At 39.5% G+C, this 25569-nt stretch overlaps 1 protein-coding gene across 2 annotated transcripts in view; it reads left to right on the forward strand.

The window, feature by feature from the left end:
- MPPED2 (metallophosphoesterase domain containing 2) overlaps positions 1 to 25569 on the forward strand; it is a 193259-nt gene that overhangs the window by 19853 nt on the left and 147837 nt on the right. The window contains exons 3-4 of one of the 2 annotated variants that reach the window (XM_035550154.2): positions 1631 to 1778; positions 2785 to 2883. The exons of the other annotated variant lie outside the window; for it this stretch is intronic. The gene's annotated coding sequence lies outside the window, so the exon portion shown is untranslated. The remainder of the gene's footprint in view (positions 1 to 1630; positions 1779 to 2784; positions 2884 to 25569) is intronic. 2 annotated transcript variants of the gene reach the window in all.

Raw genomic sequence — 25569 nt, forward strand, 5'->3', positions numbered from 1 at the left:
ATGGATATGGTAGTGGAAAATGGAGCCGTTGTATCTGAGTATTGAGGGCATTCTCCCTGTCAGCGCCCAGGTTCAGCAAAAATACTAGCTGCTTTCTTAACTTTTAAGCATGTCAGTAGTCTCCATGAAAGTTCAAGTCAGTTAAATGTGAGCATATGTAACATGCTGAACTGTAGGCTATTTTCTTTTTCCGATTAATACTGCAAGAGAGCCCTTGAGACCCTTTGATGGAAAATGTAGCCCTATAAGCAGCCAGAAACAGGCACTGAGAAGGAGCAGTTGCACCCTATGTGCGATACGCTGTCTGAAATGCTATCAGGCCACATCAGAAACCTGGCAGAGGGCAGGTGTAGAGGACAGTTGGGCTTTGAGAGGGCAGCTGGGCTGACAGTACAGCTGGACACTCCCCAGGAGCTGATCCCACGTGGATTCATTCCCAATCACCACCCGGCTGAGATTATTTGGAGGGACAAGAGCCCAGCCGTCCCCATGACACGGGCTGAGGGAGAGCTCCCCTCATACATCTCCACATGTCCTAAGGGCAAGGGGGTGACTGTTACTGTGCTCCTCACACAAATAAGGGAGCAGTGCCTGAAGTATCATGTAAAGAAAGTGCTGATGACACTTTGTGCACTTTTAATTACACAAAACAGATTGACAGGTACAGTGACATTAATGTTAACTGAAGACCAAAACAGACTGAAGCCTGTTATCCAGGCGATGACAGTATTCAACAGAGAAACATGCTGAGGGTTTTATTGTTGTTTGCTTGTTTTCTTGGAGAAGTACTAGTGGATTATTTATTTATTAAAGGAATCATAGTACACCATTTTTAGCACTACTAAATCATGTCCCTTATAACTTGCATAAATATATTTGTAATAGTACTTTATCTCCTAATGTGAATGTTTTATCTCAGTGCCCACTGCTTATATCTTACACTAAATTAACAGCTTTCTCATAAGCTTTCACTGATGATTACAGCAATGTTATCTAACGCAGCCATGCTTTCAGCAGCGACCAGCGCTCCAGCGGTCCTCTTTGGCTCCAGTAACAGCTCTGTTTATGCTCCCAGGTGTCTGTGAGCTGCGGTCTCTCCAGGTGGTTAGGTATTGTTGGTAGGGGCGAGGTGGGGAGCACAGAGAGTGTCCATTGGGAAAGTAAAACTGGTGAATGCTGGATGAGTAGGAGGGGAAGGTGGAGGGGTAGGAGGAGAAGCTCTGGAAGAGCTGCAAAACAGTTATTTATTTTTGGATGCTGAATGTAAAATGCCTAGGACATCTACTTTAGAAAACTTACTAGAAACTGGCACTTGATATGTTGAAAGCTGAACTTGCATTGAGGTCACATTCGAATGTGCTCTGTCCACAGAACTGCATTCATACTTATCTAAATCAAACCCCATGTCTCAAGTCAAGCACTGACAACAAACACCTGAGGAATTAGTGACCATCTGAGGCGGGGGGAAAAGTGATTTGTGTAGCAAATAGCTTATGTGGCAGGCCGTGAGGTTGTATAAACTTTCTGGGTCAACTTAACAGCTGACGTATCTTTTTTTGTATCATCCTGGACTCTTTCAAAACACAGCTTTTTTTTTTTAGCAGCTAAAACAGGTTTCCTTTACTTACAGCTCCATTCCTTCTCCAGAAGAACTCCAAGTTCCATGAATGAAGCAAAGAGACTTGTGAAAATGTCACTATAGTGTGTTGCACACGCTGAATGGAATGGAAATGGAGTGAAGGGAATTGTTCAGTCAGCCATAGTCAGATATTTCTCAGGTTTGGAATTCTTGTTATTTTTTTTTTTATTTTTTTGTTAGGCTCAATACTGTTGTAACACAAGTTTTTTTGTGCGTAATTGTACAATACTCCAAATATGCTAATATGCATTGGTTGAGAAGATTGATGGATTCTAAATATATCAACAACGAATTACCGGAGATTATCTCAAGGGGTTATTTTAGAGACAAACAAGACAAGACAGATATTTTGAGCAACAATCATATAATTCTTTTACATGGAACAACTCTTTGAGAGATGTCTGATTCACTGATAATTAAAATTATAAATGACTCTTGTTTGGCCTGAGTGATTATGTTCATGCTCCAGTGACTGTGGCCTCTAAGTACTAAGGCGTATAATTAGACCCCTCTTTGACCTTTCAATATCATGTTGACCACATCTAGGCTATAACAGATCCATAGCCTAGATAGTTGTTTAGGGCCAGATGGTGTTTTCATGCAAAATTAACGCAAGAGGTTGCTACAAAGCTCCTTGTTCCATGCAGAGCACAAGAATGGATTACTGAAGCGGGGTCTGGTATGATATGATGAACTGTAGCTGAACTTACTGAGACTGGGTGCCTTGTATGTATCATCCACCTTCCTGTCCAGCATTCTCCATGTCCATCTTCCTAGGTGATTTAACTTGTAATCTTTTAAGAATTTTTTCCATTTAGAGGCAAAATGTAGGCTTTAATCTAACTGTAAGAATAATTCATGTGTTTTACCAATAACAATCTTGTATGTGTTTAGCTAATTATAATAACGGTCCTTTTAGAATAGCACGCCAAGGTACATAATTCACATGAAGCATTTATGTACTTTGTACATCCAAAGTAAGCATTACCTTTCCAAACAGCAAGAAGAATAGGGGATTTTCTTTCAAAAGTAATTATAGCGTGGCAGAATTTCACATATAAAATCCAATTACTAATTCATTTTCCTGAAATTTTAGTTTGGGCTGTTTCCACTTCAAGCATTTTAGATTTTGACAATTCTTGTAGGAAGAAGGGTCAAACGAAAGAAAATGATAAAACACAGGATAGTAACGAATCTGTCAGGCACTGCTAAGAATTTCCTCGAATTAGAAGATGACAGCCAAGGTAAGCATGCTTTTTGAAATAGCCTTATGGGCCTGAACTTTCAGAAAGTAGCTAATGTTCAGTGTATGAAACCAGCACTACTTCTCAGTACCCAAGAATACAAAAAATCATTTTTGAAATTATGGACTATAGCCATCGACCTGTTACAAAAACAAAGTTATGAAATGGAGAAGTATGTATCAGCTCTACATCTTGAGTGCAGCTGTTACTGCACCTTACCTACTGATGAGTTCATCAAGAAATAATGAAAGAATCCTTAACCTTCCATATAATCTTTAAATATGTGCACAGGAAGGCATGAGAAACATGATTTTTCTGTATTCATTGGTTTGCTAACGAGTTGACGAGATATTGGGCTAAACTCCACCCTTGTGTATCTTTAGTGTTGCTTTACTGAGAATTAATATTGCCACTTTTTTTCCAGAGTCAGCTGTGAGTATTTCTGTAGTGCAGTTTCCTTTTAGTGCTTTCTGGTAGACTTTGGAAATGATATCCAGCAGTAACTTTTTCTGGCAGTGCCTCCAGTTTTCCACATGTTCATTTAAATGATTTACATCTTCATCTACCCAGTCCATAGCCAAAGTCTTCATTCTGTACCTTGCTGCAGGTAATGGACCCAAGATGTATTTAGAAGGCCAGATGGAAGGTTATTGAATTTAAATACTTTGTGTATGAGGCATATGAAAGTAATATAAAACAATTTGACTGTTGATGTTGATAACCTAAAGGAGTATATTACTTTTCAATTATTGATTTTTAAGTAAGCCTTGTGGTGAATGTGTCTTTGGTTCTGATGTTTCAGGCTCTTGACTACAGAAGAAACTGGTGGTTTTTGTATGGTTGGGTTTTTGTCCTCCTAATCTGTTTAAAATAGCATACTGCATGGCCTGTATTTATGTTGGCAAACCAAGGTTTTTCTCTTTTCCTTTTATATGTTTCATCTGTAAATCTGGAGTAATGCCACTAACTTAATAGTTACAGTAGCTTCGTGTGATTATAAAGCAGGTGGAAGTTTGGTCTCTGTGTTAAGTCTCATTCAGTTCTGTTAGGTGTGATTTCCTTCGTAAGTAGAAATTGAGGAGTCTGATTTGCTGGTAGTGGCATGCCTGTTAATGGCATGGAATTGTTTCATGAACCCCATCCTCTTTTTGCTGAAATTTGTATACAGAAGTTTACATAAAACATGTATTAGTAATTACCAGAAAAGCACTTGTAGGCTAAGGTTGTGCTAAAAAGGCCTGAATAATGCGAATTCTTCACTTATGGAGCTGAAGGTAGTGGAAAATATAAGTTGAATCTGAACTTTTTTTTTAATTGTAGAGAAGATAGCTCCCTGTAGCTGTTTAATGGCATCTTTTATTCTAAACCTACTAACAGGAAGTCATGTCGTCCGTTGCTGAAACGGATCTAACACTTGTATTTAAACCATGTTAGCAGCAAGCAAAGGCAGTTTGTAGAGAGCAGCAGAGAACGATAGAATCATTAAGATTGGAAAAGACCTCCAAGATATCTGGTCCAGCCATCCACCTACCACCAATATCACCCACTAAACCATGTCCCTGAGCTCCAGTGACACCTTAACCGCATCTTCTTTGGAGCTTGCCTTTTTTAGGAGAGAGATGCTAGGGTAAGGATGGATGCACAGATGAATGGGGAAGGACTTCTTGTTGCCCCTTTGGAAATCACCGCTGTTACCTTTGTGTGCCTGAGGAGTCCTGGTGAGCTGGGAGCTGTTGGAGTTGCACTTAAGGAGCAGGGTAGGAGAGAGATCAGAGCCAGAGCTGCTCCAGAAAATGCCAGAGCCTTAGGCAGTGAGTGCCCAGGAAGTCTCTCAAGGTTTGAGGTCTGGCCCTGTTCCGTACAAGGGTAGATTTGAACGTCATACATTTCTTGTTCCCTTTCTGTCACCTCTCATGACTCCTGTGAACTTCCCTGACTTCTGCTTTGAAAGGGAAAACTCCGGTTTGTTATTCTGTTACGCAGGGAAATGATGCAGTTTGACCTGGTAGCCCTAGGAAGTTTTCAAGCACCTCTTTGAGAAACTGAAGATCAGTATAGGAATCTGTAAGGAAAAATGAATAAGGCAACTTATGATAGAATTTTCTAAAAGGGCTTTTTAGTAGTTGTTGTTGCTGGTGTTTTTTTAACCAGTGCAGAACCTGCTTTAATTATCTTGTGGTTTCCTTTATTCCATTTTCTCCAGTTGTACCTGTACTGTCACTTAACTTCTTAAAATATGAATATTCTCTTTTTATTCTAAAAAGTGGATTATAAAAAGACACTGTTCAAGTAAGAGTGCACACCTGCTGTGTTAAGGTCTTGCCTTCTTTGGGGTTACTGGGAGAAGTGCTTTAGTAAAATAACCCCCCTTCCAAGGCGAATATATCAAGCACCTCATCTCAACCAATTGTATTTTAACTATTGGCTGTGAAATTCTGATTTAAGTATAAATAGATGTAACGTGTTTTGGTTTGTTGTTTTTGTTTTGTTTTGTTTTCCTGGTGTTAAGTTTTTCTTTTTGATATTGTATCTTTCCTTGTGTATTCTCATTTTGCAAGGCAGCTGTTTAGGCTTATACAATGCAAAATAATGCAAACAAACACAGGAGGTTCAGTCAGCATTATGCTTTTGTTTTACTCTGTACTGAGCACTGAGTACGAATGATAGGTTGCAGTAAGTATTCAGTTTTCTGATGAGGCTTAAAAGAACTTAGGCTCTCCAGTGTATCAGCATAGGACTCCTGTTTCACCATGATAAGAAGTGTTTGCCTTTAGGGAAAAGGAAAATGATTGAACGCGTGTGTTTTACATTACTTGAACCATGATCATTTTACTGAAACAGGCCAAGACATTAACAAGGGTTTGGCCATGAGGGAATTAAGAGTCAGCCATGTATCTTATATCCTAGTCTGAAGTTGCTTTTTTCTTTCTTTTAAAAAAAGTGCTGGAATTAACTACAGTTGGCTTTACACAAGCATACATAGATAAGGGCATATGTTTGTCCATCCACATACATGGGTGGCCTGTATGCAACATCTGTATATAAAGCATGTCATTATCACTCAATGTTAATAGCAATCATCAAGTAGCAAAATATGTTCTGTGAAGAAAACGTTAGAATTTAGGTAATGGAAGTAACAAAGAACGAGATGTGGTTATGCCAAGTTCAGTGGCATTATTCAGATAGATTCGAATCTAAATGAAAGGTGCTTAAAATTCATGTGTAAAGCTGAGTTATGCGTTATATACTTGTGGCATTACAATTCTTTGGTAATTGTTGTAGCTTCCATGTAGACTTCTTGTCATTTCAGACCACTGATCCACCCTCATTCAGGAGCTGTCTGGCCACAGTTGGCCACCCTTTAGATATTGTTTTGTACCTGTAAGCTCTCCCCGGAGCTGCATCCAGAAGTATTGTTGCTTACAAGTCGTGGAGGATTCCACATTCATTGTTGCTGGAAAGCCACCTGGCTGGCAGTTCAGATGATAATCTGGATGTTGTAGCATGACCCTATATGCCATGTCAGTACTGATGTTTGTCTGTTCGCTTTCTTTCAAACAGTAGCCGCATTGATGTTGTCTTCAATGGCATGATGTGAGGGGCAGGCACTGGGCTATTTGCTGATATTTTGTAAGAAGCGATGATTCTGAAACACAAGAATTCCTTGAAGCAGTACTTTATGACCGAGTTGCTTCCACAGACCAAAAGCCACCCATGAATAATGGCACGGAAAAGAAAATCCTGGAATCTGCTTACTAAAAATGGAACGGCACAACTCATTATGCCTTGTCATTTGGTGCTTATTTTCAAACAACAATATCGTAAAAATAGGATGTTGCGTCCAATTAAGATTTGTCTCGTGAAGCTGGTAGGGTAGCCGTGGTTTATTCCAAGTTTAGAGCTCTGGAAATTGTTACCTAGTTGTTTAGAAATGATACTGCAAACTCTCGGAGGTACCAGGTTGCTGGTCCTCTGGGAAACATCGTAGAGACCACTGATGCTTGTGCCAACTCCGAGTTTCTGGGCAGCTCTAGACTTAAGCCCTTAGCCCCTTAGCCAAGCCCTGTTATTTCATGCATCCTGGTGGAATACGCGGGGGCAATGTGCTTTAAGAACTGGAATGGTTGCAGTCCGCATGTTTATATTCACAAACTGCACGGGCCAGATCCTTTGCTTGCCTAGGTCAGTCTCTGCTGGTACAGTTTATGTTACGTGCTTTTAGTTCTAATGATGGACCTTAGGAAAGCTCTAAAAGACATCTCCTTGTATATGCCCAGAGATCCGTGCTGATCTACAAGATAAACTGTTTAGATGCCAGCCAGGCTTTCTGGTGGCAGATTTTGGTAGTTCCCAGGGCCACTTGTTTTCCTGGCACTGCCTGCGCTTCCTAGTGGGGCGCGGAACCTTCGGCCTCATGGAACACGCAGCGTTAACCTGTGAAATCAAGATTTTCACTGCAACATAAGCTGTCGCCCAGGAAAGCGGTGTACAATGCATTTGTGAAATGTATGAAAAGAAGTCCAGGAATTCAGTTAATTAACCACATCAGTTTCTTAACGTGATCAATTTTAATTAAACTGAATTTTAATAGAGATCTGTGTAGTCTGTAGAGAGCAATTGCTAATTCTACAAAGCATGTGCTGCTTTTCACTTCAGATTTGCTCCCATCTAATTAATATGGATAGGGCATTAAGCCTTTTTGGACTCTGGTGGTTTTCATTTCATGACTATTAATGATTTTAATGAACTGGACTAATTCAGTAGTTTTCATCCTAGTGTTTCAGAGCTTTGTTCATCACAAATTTCAGGTTTATAATTGGTTTCCAGGTCTTAACAGTGGTCATTGATCAGCTTCAGCAGTTTCTTTTACAACCCAGTAGGAACATAAGAAAAGTTTTTAACCCTTTGCTAGCACAAGGGCACATCAAAACTGCCTCAGTATCCAGAGAAAGAAGATGGGCTCTAGGAGCTCGTTGAACATGCCAAACTGCCTCTGAACGGGAGCTGTGTGGAAGTGTTGCCATTTAAGATGTAAGACAAATGAAAAAGCAAACACGCGAGGTGAAACTCTGTCAATCTTAAAGTGTAGCTATGGTACAGAGTTTACAAAATGGAGGACTGGATCCGGTACTGTTCCTCATGGTAGTTCTTTATACCAATGCACAACTATGTTAAAGCATTGCTACTCTAAATATGCGTATTACCGATCCGCTGCATATATATCAAATGGTTGTGAAAAAGTGGCAAATGCTTGTTCTTGAAGTCTCCAGTGTATTCAAAATTTTGCATTAAGAGATCAACAGACCTTTTTAACTCTTTCTGGACCTTATGTATTTAGATTGGAAACCCTTCACAGGTTCATCTCTGACTGCACGGACTAGCACAAGGCATCCTTCTCTCAGTAGGAGGCCTTTAGCGTGCTATGTATTATTACTAAACAAAAACATTTTCTCAGTAGGATTTAACTCCACTGTTGAGATAAATAAAATATGTATTATTTTGGCATTTAAATATGTTAAATATTTTTAATGGGCTTTGATCAAGAAAGCTTATGCCTGTAAGGCAAGTCTTATTGGTATGACTTCTTGGACTGCCTTTGCAGTTGTTCAGAACCTAAGGAAAACCATTTCAGAGGAAGAAAATAGCATCATGTTTTATTTTTTAATGAATTGGTCATCTTAGACCTAGGAAATAACAACAACAAAAAGTTTTAGATTTGTTTTAGATGTAAACACTTCCATTTACAAGCCACATGGAATGCTTTGTAGTTGCTACAGACACCAGTGCTGAAGCGTGGAAGTAAGAAGTAACTATATGTGTCCTGGTGTCATAAGGATGCTGTTCTGTTTGTTGAAAATATTGATCACTGATCAACGGAGTGCAGAAGGTAGAAGAAGGTTAGCTTGCTGCACACTGTATTCAGCAGCTGCCTGGCTGTTTGCTGATGGCCATCTGCATCAGGACACAGCCCACTGCAGGACTGCTGCACATTGGCATGAGAAGGCAGCGTGGGCTTGCAGCTGAGCTACCTGTGGACATTGGCTTCCTCTGAAATGAGTTAGGAAGAAGCTGTGCTCTCTAAGTCTCTTGCTGAGTTGTGTGCCAACCTTTTTTTCCACTCTTTGTCACGAACCATGCAAGTTTGGAGTCCATGACGATGAAGCATTTCACGCCAACAATTACATAAATGTTTATATACATTTCCGGGCTCTAAATACTTGGTTTCATAGAATCACAGAATGGTTTGAGCTGGAAGGGACCTTAAAGCCCATCTAATTTCAACCTCCCCGCCATGTGCAGGACACCTCCCACCGGACCAGGTTGCTCAAAGCCCCATCCAGCCCGGCCTTGAACACCTCCAGGGATGGGGCATCCGCACCTTCTCTGGGCAACCCGTGCCTCACCACCCTCTGAATGAAGAATTTCTTCCTTACGTCTGATCTAAATCCACCCTGTTTTACTTTAAAGCCATTCCCCTTCGTCCTATCTCTACACTTCCTGGTAGAGAGTCCCTTACCAAGTTTCTAGGTGTTAATGTCGGCTTGGAATCACATTTGCAGGTACCCTAGATATGGTCAGGGTTTGTTTTTTAGTTAATTCTGCCCTCAGACTGTGTCACTTCTTATGAATATGACAAGGATAAAAATGTATGGATGTGTAAGACCAAAATTGTTGGATTGTTATAATGGTGAAAAAACATGCTAATGACTTTCATTATTCTCTGAAACAAAGGTGTCTTTTATTTTGGAGCTTGCTTTTTTACATTCACCTAGCAATGTTAAAACTTCCAACAATTCTAAAACAGTACTGTCTGAGTCAGAGCTAAGAAAAATGCTGAAGTAGTAGGACCCAGTGAATAGGGTAGCAAAAGACAGTGAATTCCTGGCTCAATATTTCCTATGGTAAAGTGAACAGAGGCTCTCGTTTTATTTACTTGCTGTTTTTGAGGTCGGAGTTTATCTGTAGTCCAGCAAGCTGCTCTTGTACAGTGCTGTGATGATTTCTTGGGTTGAATGTGGGGGGGAGTATGACTTATTAAATTTCAAGAAAGAGGAGTTATCCTTGGGTTTCTACCCTGTCTTGACTAGTTTTTTGCAACTACTGGATAAATGCATAAGGAAATACTTCAGGACAGTAAAATTAACACAGTAGAATCCTTCTGACTCCCCATCCCTGCACCTGCTTTGCTCTGTCTTCTCCCTAGACCACTGCTGTGGGAGGTGAGCAGTGTGCTGACTTTATGATGACTTGCAGCAAGATATGCACAGCATTATCTGTGTGCATGCCCCAGGCAGGATTTACTCATTTCATGAAATTTGCAACTTGCTGCAGTGATTCTGTGAAGTCAGAAAATGTTCTGTGCAGAAGGATTAAGAGCCAGCTTGACAGCTGTAAAAAATACAGATATGTAACCATGTTTCATGATCTATTAATTCCTTTTAAGTGATGGGTGTAAATATTAACGTGTCGGTATAGGAATCTAGTGACACTGAGATACCGCAGTTCTAGGAATCGTATAGGTAAATACTTGTTCTTATACTGGGGTGTAAAGGAACTGCCTGGTAGATGTGTAAGGGAGGAGGTATGTAAGGGCAGGTGCAGTATTATTAGAAAAAACTTGCCTATCTGATTTTAACCATTATGACTGGTTGACTGTTTTCATGTCAGTTGACCATAAGGGTGTTAAAGAAGCAGATGTCAATTGATTCAATTAGGTTTAAAGTGAGGCTTTTCTTATTTTGGTTTGCACTTCTTCCCTTTGATATAATCGAGAGATAATGAAGACAAAACAAAAAGAGAATAAATAATGGGGAAATAAAGACAAAGGAACATTAAAATACAGAAAGCTGCAGTCTAGTTATGGATATGATTTTGTAAGCAAGAGTCAGAGGGGAGAAATGTTAAAAAGCACCAGAAAGGGACAGAATTGTGTTATATTCTGTGTTTAATAAAGACCTGAACATAGAGTTGCTGCAACACAAAAAGCAGCTGTGATTTAGAAAATGGTCACGTTTGAAATGTCTAGATCCCAGTTTTCCTATTTCTTTCATCATTGCAGTCAGTATAGTAACAAAAAATAGCTCTCATGATGTCATAAACTTTACTGAAGAAAGCTGTGTGTTTCTTGAATTATTTATTTTACATAAAACATTTATAAAGTGCTACCAGACAACATATAAGAGCAGCATAATAAAATCAATAAGCGTTAAAATCAGAATAAATTTGGGCACCGTATACACCCTGTGGGATTATTCTTCAACTGTGTCCTATGTGTGGCTACAAAACGCTTTTTCTGCCATCCTTGATCCTGCAGCATCTCTGGGGAGACTGTATGTATTGGAATAACACAGCTGGGCCATCCTCAGCCAGCTCCTACTATTGCCAAAGGTCTGTGTCCCAGGTGGGAGTTGCTTGTCATGGTTTGTGTTGGCCATACCATTTCCTCCCTCCTCGTCTCCGGGGCCTTTCTGAAGTTGCTGAGCACCGGCATCTTTTGCAGAGGTTTGAAGTGTAGCACAGAGCTGGCTCAACTAACCTGTGCAGGACTGTCTCTGAGGTCAGGGATCTCCTAGCTACCTGGTAGCAGAGCTTTAGGTCCATAAACTCCCTTGGAACGGCAGAATAAGGACCAAGGAAACAACTTTCTGTTGCCTTGAACAGCAATTGTTAATCTCAGGTCTGGAAAGGTGATAAAATCCTCAGCATAAGAAATAAAATTCAGCTAAGGAGTGCGAGCAATGTGGAAAGGAGATAGAGATGGATTTTGTTCTTACTGAATAAATAAATTTGTAATTATCTGAATTAATAATGTCACTCAAATATTGGATTTCTGCAAAATGACAGCATTATATAGGACATATATAAACATAAAATGCCATCACTTTGATTAAAAGCTGAATGTGTGCATATGTACAATGCAGAGGCACTGAACGTTGCAAATACAGTTTGGCAAGTGAAATTAGTTTGATGTCACATAAAAAAGCTTTTTGCAGCGTGTGTGCTGGTGTCATACATTCCATCACAAAATTTATTTTTGAAATTGCTGAGTGATAGTTTTGCTGTGAGGTGGTGCTGATGCAGCTAAATGCCTTTTTGAGATGGCTGCTTCATCCCCTCGGATAGTTCTCAGCTGCATCTTTTCGGTTCACACTCGGGTGAGGTTGGTGCCCTGGGGAGGTAGGTTATCGTGCTACCAGCTCTTGCTGTGCACGCTATTTCTCATCTGCTCTATCATCTGCTTGCTTCAGAGCAACTGCTCTGGGTTTCCTGACTTAGTACAGCATGGTTCCCCTGGGGAAGTATTGGTATTGCCTGCTGATAAGCTGTCAATATGCTTCCCAATAATAACCTGTCAGATGCTGCGTGCTCTGCTGTGATTTCTTAGCATGTAATTTGTTGGTGGGGTGTTATAGTTCCCATCTAATTTCTAGACAATGTCTGCCAACAGATGGTCCTCCTGCTCCTACCTCTTCCTCTTGATAATCCTGTTGGTTCCAGAATGCAGTCACAATTCAGTAGCTGCAAATAGTTGATGTGTTTTGGTTGTTTTTTTTTGTTTGTTTGTTTTTAAGTCTTAGGTCAGCTGTTGAAGAAAAAAAGCTGTCAGAAAACTTGCTTTTGAGCTGAAGCAAATCTTGACTACTTATTTTCTTGTCTAAATGAAAGAGGGGAAAAGTGAACAAAGCATATAATTCAAACTTAAATAAGCACAAAAAAACCCTGCTGATTCCTGTCTTTTCTCGGTCGAACCTGCATCTTATAAAATTAACTCTCAGACCAGGCAGTACAGTCACTTTCTTATGCCTTTTTTTTTTCTCAGTAAATATTTACATATTTTGCACTAACTGAAGGAGTATCAACAGCAGAGGCTGAGATCACATACACAGATGCTGTGTATGGTTTTGGCTTGCGGAATAAGAAATGAAGGTTCAGATTTTCCTAAGCAGAGAAATATATTGCATCTGGCCTTGCATTGCTGTTACTGAATGCTGCTGACAGCTCCACTGACAGTTCAGAAAATTGATCTTCAAAAACGTTTTTTCATTCTCCAAGGGTGTTACGGTGAGTTTCACACAAATTTCCTACTAGTTTTGACCCATGTGGTCCTGGGGTGGCCCAAATTAAGTCTTCCACTAAATAACTTGGAATAATATTTCCAATTTTTAGTATGTGTGTTGGCTTGTTTTTGGTTAGTTATTTTTAAAGGACCCTGCATGACAGTCCTCTTCAGCAGTAGGCAAAAATACCTGGCAAAAGTGATGTTTTGCCAAATTTTGCAGTTTGTGACTGTATCAAAGATTCAACAGATAGTTCCTGTACAATTAAAAACATTTATTTCTTTTAGAAATTACAACAGTCGCACATAGTTGTGAACGTACTTTGTGTATTATCATAAGAAGCCTAATCTGATAATTTTTCTGCGATGTGTTTTGCTATGCTGATCAAAGTGTACTGGTCTCATGACTGAACTGCTAAAGCATCTAAAGAGCCTCTAAGGCTTCACAGAAGAGCCACTACAGTGTGCGAGTGCCGCAGGTTTTTGTATGCAGACTCACCAAACTGTGAGTTTTTATTTTTGCAACCTAACTTCTCTCTCCATGGCAAACTGGACAAGGGATCTGCTTGCTTTAACTAGCGTTCAAGTGGCTGTGTCACAGATATCTCAGTAGTAGGCGGTACCCTGACAGCAAGACTTCGGGGCTCAGTTTGGACGAAGTTCTGAGATCTTACGCTTTCTGATGCCTAGAGATGTTCGAGATCTGCTCCAATGTAGAAAGTTCAGTGCCTTCAGGTCTGCACTGCAGTTGCAAAAATAATAGACCTCATTTGACTGAAGTGTTTTGTGGTAAAATGCCGCCTCTCTTTAAAAATCTCCCACCATCCAAGTGACAGATGTGATCTGACACCGACGGAGGCTGGGTTGAGTTCAGTGAATATTGTATATCCTATTGGAACACTCAGCTTAGGAGTAGCAGCTTTGAAAGTTTCTTGACAGCTTTTCCTGGCAGGCCTTTCAGTACACACAGTGTGCTCTGCCCATGGGGGACGATGCCTGCTTTTCCCGTCTTGAAAGGTGGTCGGTGCTGCTGGTACGTGCTGTGGACTTGGGGCTGGGTGGGACCCAAAATCGGTGCCGGAGTTTCTGCTTTTGGGGGGGGGGGGGGGGGGGGGGTTGTTTGTTTGGTTTGGTTTCCTTTGTTTTTAAGTAGCCCTTTTGTTGTAAGTATTTCTAGCTCCTATTCTTATTGCTTGAACATTTCTAAATTGTCTAGTAAGGGTGCAAAGTGGAGTTAGTAACAGAATGGCTATTTCTTATTTTAGAATATTCTTTCTAAATAATGTAGTATAATTTTTACAAATTTGTTCTTTGCTGGGTTCTCCAGTTCCATTACAGAGTTGCTGGTGGGTTTCAAGGCAAATACTTAAAAATTTGCTCAAATAATAACTAGCATAAAGACAGGTTCTAGAATCTGAAAAAATTATCAGCTGGAGTTTTGATTTATTTTTTTTTTCTTTTAACATGAGCCTCTGAAATGGATAAGTATTATAGAAGTATTTAGTAAAAGAAGTAAAGAAGTATTTCCCAGTTAGAAGAATCATCTGGCTAAATGTTAGAAACAGATGAAGTGCTGGTTAGTAGATGCCAGTCCCCTGAATGCGTGCCTCTATTTCCTGTCATGATCCGCTGTGCATCGCTCAGTTTTGGACGCGGTGCCCAGGTAAACTGGGCTGGCTTTTCTGTAGGCAGCAGTGCAGGACTCCTGTAATCTAAAAACTCAGCCTGTGCATGCCTCCACATTGCTATATGTTCTTCTTGCTACTGCTGAGCAAAACGTGGGAGTGCAAAATGGGATGACAAGGCAGTGCTGCTGAACAAGGTCACCTGGAGCCCACGTTTCGTAGCTAAGCAGGCTACTGCTCTTGACTGAGTCCCTGGTGAGTTCACTGCCTTGAAGAGTAGGTGGCCATGACGAGCTTTGCTTGCTTACTTTTGGCAGGAGAATAAAGGCAGCGCTCGGTGCCTGAGAGAGGCAAGAGCAATGAATTCTGTCTTGGAAGGCTTGTTCTTAAGGTGGCAAAATTCAGTTTTTCACATACTATATGGAGCGGAGCACATGACCGTCATACTTCAGACTTAATTTTAGTAAGGAATGGGAAATGTGGAGATGTTAACTTTGAAGTAAGTGATCACTAGCAATTCAGTTTAAATTAGGTGGAAGGATGTACGTAAACACTAAAGTAATTTCAGAAGGGAAGAGTTTGGGAAACGGATTAATTAAAGATCAATCAAGTTAACTGGACTGAAAAATTGTGAGGAAAAAGTGCTCTGGAACCTCAATTTAAAGGAATTCCAAGGTACAGTATAAAATTTGCAACTAAGGACCTAATTACAGGGATTCAGGACACAGTTGCTACGGAGATAACTTCGGGCCAAAATTAAGGTATGCAACCCGTATACAATCACGTTCTTTGCATGCCCCGAAACTATAATTAAGCTAACGCAAATCTGGTGGGAGAACAAATGTGTGTAATCTTGCTTTGAATAAATTTAGATTGAAAACTAACTATGAGATTCTGGCACAGCTCTCCAAAACAAGCCATGGGGGACAGAAGACCTAGTGGGAATAAAGGTGGAGCCCACCGTGTTTAGATGTGCTATCTGGAAGGTGGGTGGAAGTTGAAGGTGTAAAGCAGATATGAACTGTGAGTGGCCTCTGGTATTTTTCTGCACAATGCTGTATTGCACAGCGTGGGTTTACCCTTGGAATTTGTTTGTTACAAACCTCTTGTACTTTTTCCAAAGACTCTCATTGACTGTAAATGGTCCTTGAATTATATCCAAAAGCAACAAGTATGGTTTAATTGTACAGCCCCTGTTACTTCAGCGCAAGGTATTTCTTATTTTCCTTTTCTTACATTGTAAAGCCTAAGAGAAAGAAAAGTCTGATTACCAATATTTTATGCATATCACCTGCAGCTGATATTTTTAAAGGCATACAAGTTATTTTATGTGAAAATAAGGTGTCTAAAAGCATGTAGTCATATATGGATATAGGTATTAAATATATGTTAAATATTTAGTTTCAAAACCTGTCTAATGCTAAGAGCAGGAAATTGTTCTGTTACAATAAACAGGATTATTTATTGGCTTAAATAAAGTAATTTGTGTAGTTCATATATAGAAATATCCAGTGTACCCTGTGTTTATTAAATCGACATATCATCTCCTGTCCCTTTCATGTTTCGGGGATCCAGGAACTATTTGTTTATTGAATACTTGACATTAAATCTAGGAGACTATATTAGCAAAACTATTATACAGTTATAACACTTAAAAGACAGATAACATTTGTTGCTATTAAATTACTGTCTGCAATAGTCCATCGGTAACTGTAGGTACCTGCAATGATACCTAAAATATTTTAGCAAGGTCTGTGAGAGCTGTGAAATTTGCTTTAAGGGCTGTATAGTTAAGCACTTTTTAAATGCACTGCTTAATTTTTCCTCACATTGTAATTCATTGTTGGCCTTTTCTGCAATGAATTGTTGGGATTAACCAATAAATCAGCAGAAAAGACATGCCAATTTCCTCAACAGTTGACAAATTACAGTGTGGGCAAAGTACTGTATGTTTTATTTATTTTTTAAATTTATTTCATGAGGAAGGGTAACATTCAAATGCCCCCCAAATGTGTTGTTTTTATTTGGTAATATTATGTTTAGTCATGTTCCACTGTTTCTCAAGTAGCATATGTAAATGTATTGCTAATAGTTATTACCAATATTAAAGTAACATTTTCCTTTATTTCCAAATATTTACTTTAAAAAAATACATTGTTGGGAACACAAGATTTATAATTACAACCTTTTTCTTTCTAGACCTTTATTTTAATAGAAGACCTTAGTCTTGGGTGCAATTTTTTAGAATAAGTAGAAGAGAACTTGGAGGTTCAATACTATAGCTCTGAATTATTTAAATACTTGCATTCTGCTTTCTGCACGTTCATTATTTCCCATTGTTTTGAGACTGTAGCTGTGCAGTCAAACCCAGTACAATATCAGCATGCACAAATCCTGTACCAGTCTATATGGCTGGACGTTTAGCAGGCCATTTGTAAGCAACACTTGATGTGTGTGAGTAACAGTGATAAATAACCATGCAAATTAAACCCTTAATTGTACATTAACTTAGATTTCTCAATTCTTAAATATCATTGCTTGCATGAGTTAAAACAGATATAATTGCTGGTCAGGAGTGTAGTCTCTTTTTTGTCTTTATCGTAACAAACCTATTGTTTAAGACAAGCTTTTGTTAAGTGCTTAGAAAGTGCCAACAGAGGGAAAATGTTCCTGACCTTGGCCATGTACTACACCTCCTGAAATTGTATTAGCTTTTATACTGCATGATGTATGAGCAGCCTTTTGAGATCTGAGTCTAGAATACGATGGTGAAAAATAACCATCCATGTGATTCATTCAGTATTTAAGGTTAGACATATCAAAAAGACAGCAACATCTTAGTGTATTGCAGCATGGTGGGGCTTTGTACAAAGGTGCAGCTGCCGTCTCTACCTGGGCAGCTCCCTCGGGCACCTGCCTACCCTGGGAAGTTCCTGCACATCAGCAGAGCACATAGCTTCACCAAGTGCTTCCTGCCCCACTCTGAGCCCTCGTGGGGACTCTGTGAGACCAGGGTGTGCTGCCTGTACCTACCTCATGCCAGAGGAGCGTGCACAGAAGCCTTGGTCCTGTCGATTCACTGCCTGGTGGGTGCTGTTGAGAATTCTTCCTCTGTACGAGACATCCAACTGTGGCGGGGAGGAGCTGGCATTGGGATCTGCTGCTTCTGTGTGCAGGGCCAACTGCGGGCACTCTGCTGCCGTGACCACCCTGGTCTGTCTGAGAGCTGCTCCAGAGAAATGCAGTCAGTCTGTTGCAGCAGTTCTAGGTCTCTGTGAGCTTGCCTCATTCCCACCACAGTGCTGTTGTGGGGGTACTTTATTTTGTTATGTCTAAGATCCACGTGTTCCCCTGGGTGTGCAGGTGCCTTCCTTATCCCAGAGGCAGGAGTCATGTGGAAGGGCTGCCAACCTTGGTGGGTGCACCTGCAGGTGAAGAGGCCGTGAATTGGGAATACTGGGGGGCTTCTTGCTCACTTTTTAGAAATGGTTTGGTATTCAGTTATGATAACAGTCAAAAATGGTGCAACTTTTGCAGTTTGGCTCCGTTACTGCGTGATAAAGTTCTTAGCCCGCTTCTGGACAGGGAGTGTTCTGGGAAGTCTGGTGGCCCCATAACAGCCAAAATAGGGGTGGGAGTGATGGGGAAATATATATAGTGTCTGTTTGCATTTTTAAACTGAGTTTCTGTTTACTCCCTTGAAACCCTCTAGAGAGTAGGGCTAGGTATAGCTTATTTTAGAAAGCATACATTATTTACTTAGCTGTGACAAACGTGCTCCTGATTTAAAACAAAACTGCCTCTTTCTTAGGTACCAAGCAAAAATACTCTGTGTCAGAGGAAGCATAAATAATGAAATCATCAACAGTGCTATAGTGTGGTTTTGGGAGGGGGTTGCTTTGTTTCTGGAGCTACCAGACTTGGTGGTAAGATACTAGTAGATATGCTCAAGCAGATACGAAGCAAATTCTTGGGTGTGGAGCTGTCTGCCACACTGGCATTAGTTAGAATATAGTTAACAGGAAAAGATTATGAATTGACAACACTTTGGCTTTATATCTACGCTTTAAAATGATCAGCTAAACTCTGCTCTAAGGAACTCTAGCTGTATTTCTGTGTCATCATAACAGTTTAAACTTGTGTTTGGCTATAAGTATACAACAACTTCTAGAAGTTAGCTTACTCATGTAATCTGAAAAGTGCAATAGCACCACTCAAGCTTTTTATTATACATGTAACAATCTGAAAACCTCAGGGATGCCATTTTTCAATTCATTGCTCTGAGTGGTTGGGCTGATTTGAGCAGTTTCTAGCCTGGCCAGTCATTTCTGTCTCCTCGTGCTCGCCCAGCTTGCTGTGGCGCTGGCCTTTAATGGGAACCCATGCTGGTTAAAATCAGCCTTGCAGACAAGTGAGAAAACAATGAGGCATGCTGCTTGGGGTGGGCAAGAAGGAAAGCTGCTTGTGCCAGCCCTGCCAGCAGGGCCTAAGGGCTGGGAGACTTCGTCCTCTGTCGGATCTTCTGCACTGACTTGCATTTTTGCCATTGAATTGGAAGCTTATAAAATTGTTTGCTTTGTTGCAAGACAGCAATATTTCATGTAACAGTTTCTTTTCTGTTTTCCCCAGTGGTTCAAAATCAAGCTTCACTAAACTGTTACAGAGGGAAAAGGGTTTCCTTTTTGTCTTTTTCCTATAAGCACTCTACCTCTTACATGGTATAAAAATATTATTTACCTCTCTTAAGAAGGTTGCAAGGGAGAGCCTGAGAACTTGGTATATAAATATGTGTTAGAACAAAATGGTCTTGAAGGTTACTCTGTTATACTAATTTTGGTGACAATTTACAACTACTTTTGGAATCACTGTTTTGGCAACACTTCCCTTTTTTAGTCTGTAAACAAAATATGGCTCGCAAAAGTATCATACAAAAAAAACATAGGAATAGGCAATACATAGAGTACGTCTTTCTCTTTTGAACCAGTAGTAATATAGGATGAGATATGTAATTTGTATAAACAGTCACAGATGGAGCTTTAGTTTTACTATTAGGATCTCTCATAAAACACTAATTACTTGGCTTAAATGAAAACATCAGGGGAAAAAAATGGGCTTCATGGATCAGGAAAACATGGAATCTGATGTGAAGTTTCTGTTTCAGAATCGCTTATGCCTTTATTTTGGTTTGAGACATAGCGTGACCCCCAAACTGTATCTGACTCTGTTTTCCTACAGATTAATTTACATAAGGCAGTAGTTTAAATAACCTTCCCGTTAAATGGAAGCATTTGATTTTTTTTTTTCTTGCTGTATTACTGGCAGAAAAAAGGTTTTTTTTTTTTTTTTTTTTCCGTGTTCCTTATTTCCCAACAGGCATATGTCAGACATGAGCTCCTGAGAAAATAAGTAAAAAGATTAACAATGTTTCCCCGAAAGTCTGCATGTTAGGACAGGACCCAGGACTGCAATCCTGAAGAGTGAACCCAAAGAAAAATCTGAATTTACTTTGCTTTTTAAGTCAAAGGTATTTATAAATGTAGGTAATTTAAAATTAAGGTGATGAAAATTGTCTCAAATTGTGCAAGTTTCTTCCAGTTTATTAGTAATTTTACATGAGCTAAAATCACATGTGCACACCCATGGAATGTACACATTTAAAAAAAAGTTGGTCTGTACCAAGCTCTAACAAATTTACCCACTGATGGTACTAGCGTTTTGTCACTGAGCAATGATTCAGATCACCCACACAGCCTGGAACTCTTACTGCTACAATTACATTTCCTTAAACTGGCAGGGCCACCCTGAAACATTTTAGGTATTTTTGTAAATAACTTTTACTGTAAAGCATCCTTACTTATTTGTAGAAAAAGCAAGTTACATTTTTATTTCAAGGCTTAGTTGGCTTCTCTAGCTGATGAAATTTGGATACATGGTCCTGTGTTCCAAGAATTCAACCTGCTTCTGGTATTTGCCCTTTCATGCTTTGCCCAATCCCCTGTTGCATGACTCTTTTGATCAGAAAGAATATGTATGGATGCGTGCTAATAATTTTATCTAGAATTTAATAATTGCTGTGGAGATTCATTTTAGGAATGATGATGATTTAAAAAATATTAATTAACCAGTCAGGTTGGGAGCAGTGGGTATCAGCATTAGATTTACAGGCCTTTGATTTCTTCCATGAATTTTTGTTCTGTGAATCTACATTTTTCTGCATCTGATTAATCAAATTGTCTCTTTGCTAGCACTTTGCTTTTAGGATTTTGTGATCTTGTTCTGTTTATCTGGAAAAAAAAACCCTTTGCTTTAATACATATGTATACTGAAAAAATAACACAATTAATGATTTTTGCAATTTTAGGATATCTAATTAATTGAAACACTTGAAACAATGTCTTGAAATGAATGAATTTTGCTGATGAGGTGGTTCATATTTTATTTTTTTGATACTATTTTAGTTTTCCTAAGGGGAAAAATATTTTTTGTTCTTAGTCCAACATTTGTCTCAAGAATAAGCGTAATGAGCATCTGAGAGTTGACTCTGGGTGAAATGATGTGACATGTCAATGACATTTTCATTAAAAAATATTTTAATGAGAGCAGGAAACAGAAGGGGGAGAAAAACCCTGCAGGGTCTGATACATTGTTAGCTACCAAAAAGTGCAAATACTTTGGAGTGTGGTGGTTGTATATACATCTTCTTTCTACAAAGTAATCCTTAAAGAGGTGCCCAAGTTTCTTGTAATGGGATATAAGTAAAGCAGAATGTAAGAGTGAAGCGAGCCTTTGGTGAGTTCTGTGACATGAGCTGCTCCAGTTCCTTGTACTGCTGGAAACTGGAGGCTCTGGGTAGAGCTGTTTGAGCCATTCTGGCAGTGTGTTGCAGCCCTCTGCCATTCCGAGGAACTGGGAAACCTCTACTGAGATGCAGCACCTTCCTGGTTATCACCTTCTTGGTTATAGTGGCAATGTCATTGGAATCAAAAAAGAAAAAAAAAAAAAAAGAAAAAAAAGGACAACATCAGCTGATCCCTCCTAGGTGGATGCCAGATGACCTGTGTCGGTACCGAGCCATTTCAGTTATCCACGCCGCACTGCAGACTGTGTTGCACTACAGTATGACAGAGCCGAGGCCTTGCAACTGCCTGCAAAGGTACTTTCATTTCCACATATATAGACGTTCAAAGTCACAAAAGAGACAAAGAGCAAAATGTCTGACTGATTGCTTAACCGGCTTCTGACAGTTGGCTGCTGCGTGTATGTGTGATTTTTTTTTTTTTAAATAGGTCAAGATATTCTGAAGGCTTTTGCAATGTTATCTTGGCCAGTAAGAGCCTAAGAAGGTAATACAAATCAGTGAATAATTTTTGTGTGTCTCAGAACACTTATACAATTAGTAATTCCCTTGGGAAACATTCTGAATTTTTGCCAGTGCTTGTATTGGTACGGAGCCAGTGCAGAAATAATTGAGGGGTCCTTATGTGTAAAACTTGTGCTGTGTAATAGCGCTTGGGAATGAGGGAAAGGTCTGGGCTCATGTTTCAGTGATGTCAGCCCCGAGCTTGGGTACCATGTGGGGGATGCTGCGAACTGGAACAAGACCTAGGAACCACCACTGCCCCCTTTGCTTCTCAACGGCTACCACAGTGTGTCAAACCCTTCTTCTCCTCCACAGCGTAGCAAAGTCCTACTGAAGTCTCAAGGCACTTGTGGTCCAGTCTTTGAAAGCAACAGAGAATGAAGCGTGGAAATGTCTCATGTAGGCGGCTGTTTAGACCAAAACAGTAATTAATCTTCAGGTCAGATTCTAAATAGTTGAGAGGGTAAGGACATCTTCCTTCATTAATATGCCTTCAATGCTCACTAGGGAGGAATCCTGAAATTCTAGTAAATATCAAAAAAAGAAAACAAAAAGAAAACAAACAAAAAAAAAGCTCCACTGGAACCTGTCTGTGAAGGTAGCAAAGTTTAAAACAAATAAGACCTTGCATAATTCACTTCAAGCACATGGAAAGGCAAGCTTCATACAAATGTCTGCATGCTGTCCTTGCTTTGTCTGCTGGCTCTGTGTCTTGGTTGCCCTGTCAACACCCCTCACATGTCTGCTAAAGGTCCCTTACAACGGAGACTGACAGTATCATGCCAAACTATGTCGGGCAAAAATTAGGACATGAATAATTTCACCCTAGAATATTTTTTACTTTTCCCTTTGGGTGAATATATAATAATAAAATCTCTATCATGGAAGAACAGCCTCGTAAAATCCTAACTGAGCAATATATTGGTTATTCATTTTGAAAGAAAGCCCCCACTACATTTTATCTGTAGAGAGGAACAGAGAGAGTAGAAAGGTGTACCTAGTTTTTCACGTACTTAGTCCAGTTTTGAGTTCTGTTGGTTTCCTTTTTTTTTTTTTTAACTTGGAAATATATTTTAATGAAAATCCATTAGGTAGACCAATTTTCATAGCAGAAATAATGACATGTTTTCTTCAGAGTCTCTGACCTTACAAGCTGTGCCACAAGGAGGTTTTGCCTTTTTAGACAAACCAAGTATTTCCGTTTGATGAGCTAGCTTTGAAGGGCTGAAATTCGTAACACATAATTGTAGTAGAAGAGTTACAGGCAACTTGTCTTTGAGTCTTCTTGGCACATAAATACCAGATAACATCAACTATACATGGTGAATGGACAATGCTCCCCATACTGAGGAAATGGCAGCCATCCTGCAGATGCAGTGGATGCATCCTGCACCTTCACCACGCGCTGAGCTTCTTTGGTTAGACACTTAACCTGGAAAACAAGCAGTAGGACAAGATGCCATGGCAGTGATTGGAATAAAGAGAGAGAGAGAAGTGTAAAAATGTAAAACCAGATTGCTGTCCTCTCTATGCTTACAGAGAAAAAGCTAAATATATAGTAGGGTTTAAATATGATATAGTGCTTGGAAGGAGTTCACCGTACTGAAGAATTACTGGTTTTTGATCCTTTTCCGGTCCTTAGGACTTGTGCTTATGTATGGACAATCAGTTTGTCGTTCCAACTTTGATATTTAAACTGATTCATATTTTAGCATCCGAGGGCTAAATTTCAGAGTTGCTTGCTGTTCAGGAGGCCAGTTGATGAAAGTACCTCAGTTTGGGGATGAGTTTTTGGTGATTTTCTGTTTTACTGTTGTTTTGTGAGCATGGGGTTAGCATCATCTCCAGACATCATTCCACAAAGTTCTTGCAGTTGAGGGAAAGATTTTTTTATTTGTTGTTTGTTTGTTTGATAGCTCTTTCTGCATCTTGACTAATTAGGTTATGTTTAAATGAGTGCCTCTAAAATTGGAATATTTTAGCGACAACATTTTCTGTAACATGGGTCAGCTAAGATTTCATTTGTAACGTGGGTAGGGTACTATTGATAGTGTTGCAGTAATGATCTGCTAGCAGACAGACAAAGCCTTTCACTGGAAATCAAATAACCTTTGAGCTTGCAACCGTAAGCACCAAAACTGTCACTGGTGTGTGCAGGTAGAAGAGAAGACGGCGATACATAAGCCAGACTACTGATGATTTCCAGGAGAAAAATTTCACGGCTGTACCAAAATGTTCAAAGAAGAAAGATGAAAAATCTGCAGTGCTGCAACTTAGGTCTCATCTGGAAACTGCAGAAGTGTACAGATTCAGACTTGGATCGGTGTGGTCAGCTTGGAGGCTGTCTGAATACAACTTGAATAACAATTTAAACTAAATTGGTTTAGAAACCAATTCAGGTCTATAAACCGCATCAAACTAAATCAATTTAAGGTTCTCTTAACCTGATTTAAGAGGGACTGCACCAGGAAGTTGCACAGGTTTAACTAAATCTGTTTCTAAACCACCTGAGTTAACTCAGTGCTCATCCTCTGTATAAATCAGCCAGTAGATGCAGAAGTTAAAGGGTCCATATTTTATGGTTGTTCACTTGATTCATCTAGATCTATGTACACTGTACACAACTAGTTCATTAGCATGGAGCAGCATGGAGTGGAAGCCACAATTTTCTTTTTTCTTCTTTCTTTTTAAATGAGCTAATATTTGGAGAAGGAGAGATCTGAGGTGCATATAACGGCTTTCTGCTGAAACCTTTAGAAGGATGAAAAGACACTGGATGATAATGAAATTGTATTTTGAGCTTTTTTCCATAAAACGAAGTAGTCATTCTAGTGTGCGAAGTGCTATAATTATAAAGCAATTTGCCACTCTTAATGGGAGGACTTTTATTTCATAAAATATTAACAAAATATAATATCGGTGCAATAGGTTAGGAACAGTCTTATTTTCTCCATAAAAAGTCAATTTGTAACCACTGCAGCCTGTCTTTCTCAAGATGACTATATTAGGGTAACTGATCCTTTTATAGAAGTATCAAAATATAAGCATTAAAATAATCACAACGGCTATCTCATTTACTTTTCTACTTAGTAATTAAATATTTTTCACTGTCTGCCTATTTCACTTAGAGGCTGGTGTTGTTTCTGCAGATGATGGGCCAAGGGAAGCAGCATTTGATCGATGCCTAAAAAGGTAAAATCATTTGAGATGAAACTACATTTAAGAAAGGTCCCTTCTGTCAAGATGATAACCCTCTCTCCCAACGTGCCTAAAAAAGCATTTCTTTTAAGCTAGCAAGTAGGGAAAAATCAAATTTTTTTTCCCCTACAGTAAAATGAGGGGAAGAAAGTGAGGGAGTGTCAGTAATTACGGGATTTCAGTTCTGATCTGGGCAGCTGCAAAGCATATGTATCATACGAAGAACAAAGGACTGGAGATGGCAGAATTAACCAAGACTTAATGGATTCACTCTTTCTCTTGCTCTCTTTGTTACTATTTTTAATTATCCAGTAAATTTTTTTTCCTTTTTTTTTCTTCTTTCTGTTAGTGTTCCAGTATTCATCCAGTCAAGCAGAGCACGATCAACTCCTAGGGAAGTCGTTAATCATACTCATTTTGATAGTGCTTCAAAATCAAATAAGGAT

This window comes from Cygnus atratus, chromosome 5, assembly GCF_013377495.2.
Source record: "Cygnus atratus isolate AKBS03 ecotype Queensland, Australia chromosome 5, CAtr_DNAZoo_HiC_assembly, whole genome shotgun sequence".
NCBI classification, from domain to species: domain Eukaryota; kingdom Metazoa; phylum Chordata; class Aves; order Anseriformes; family Anatidae; genus Cygnus; species Cygnus atratus.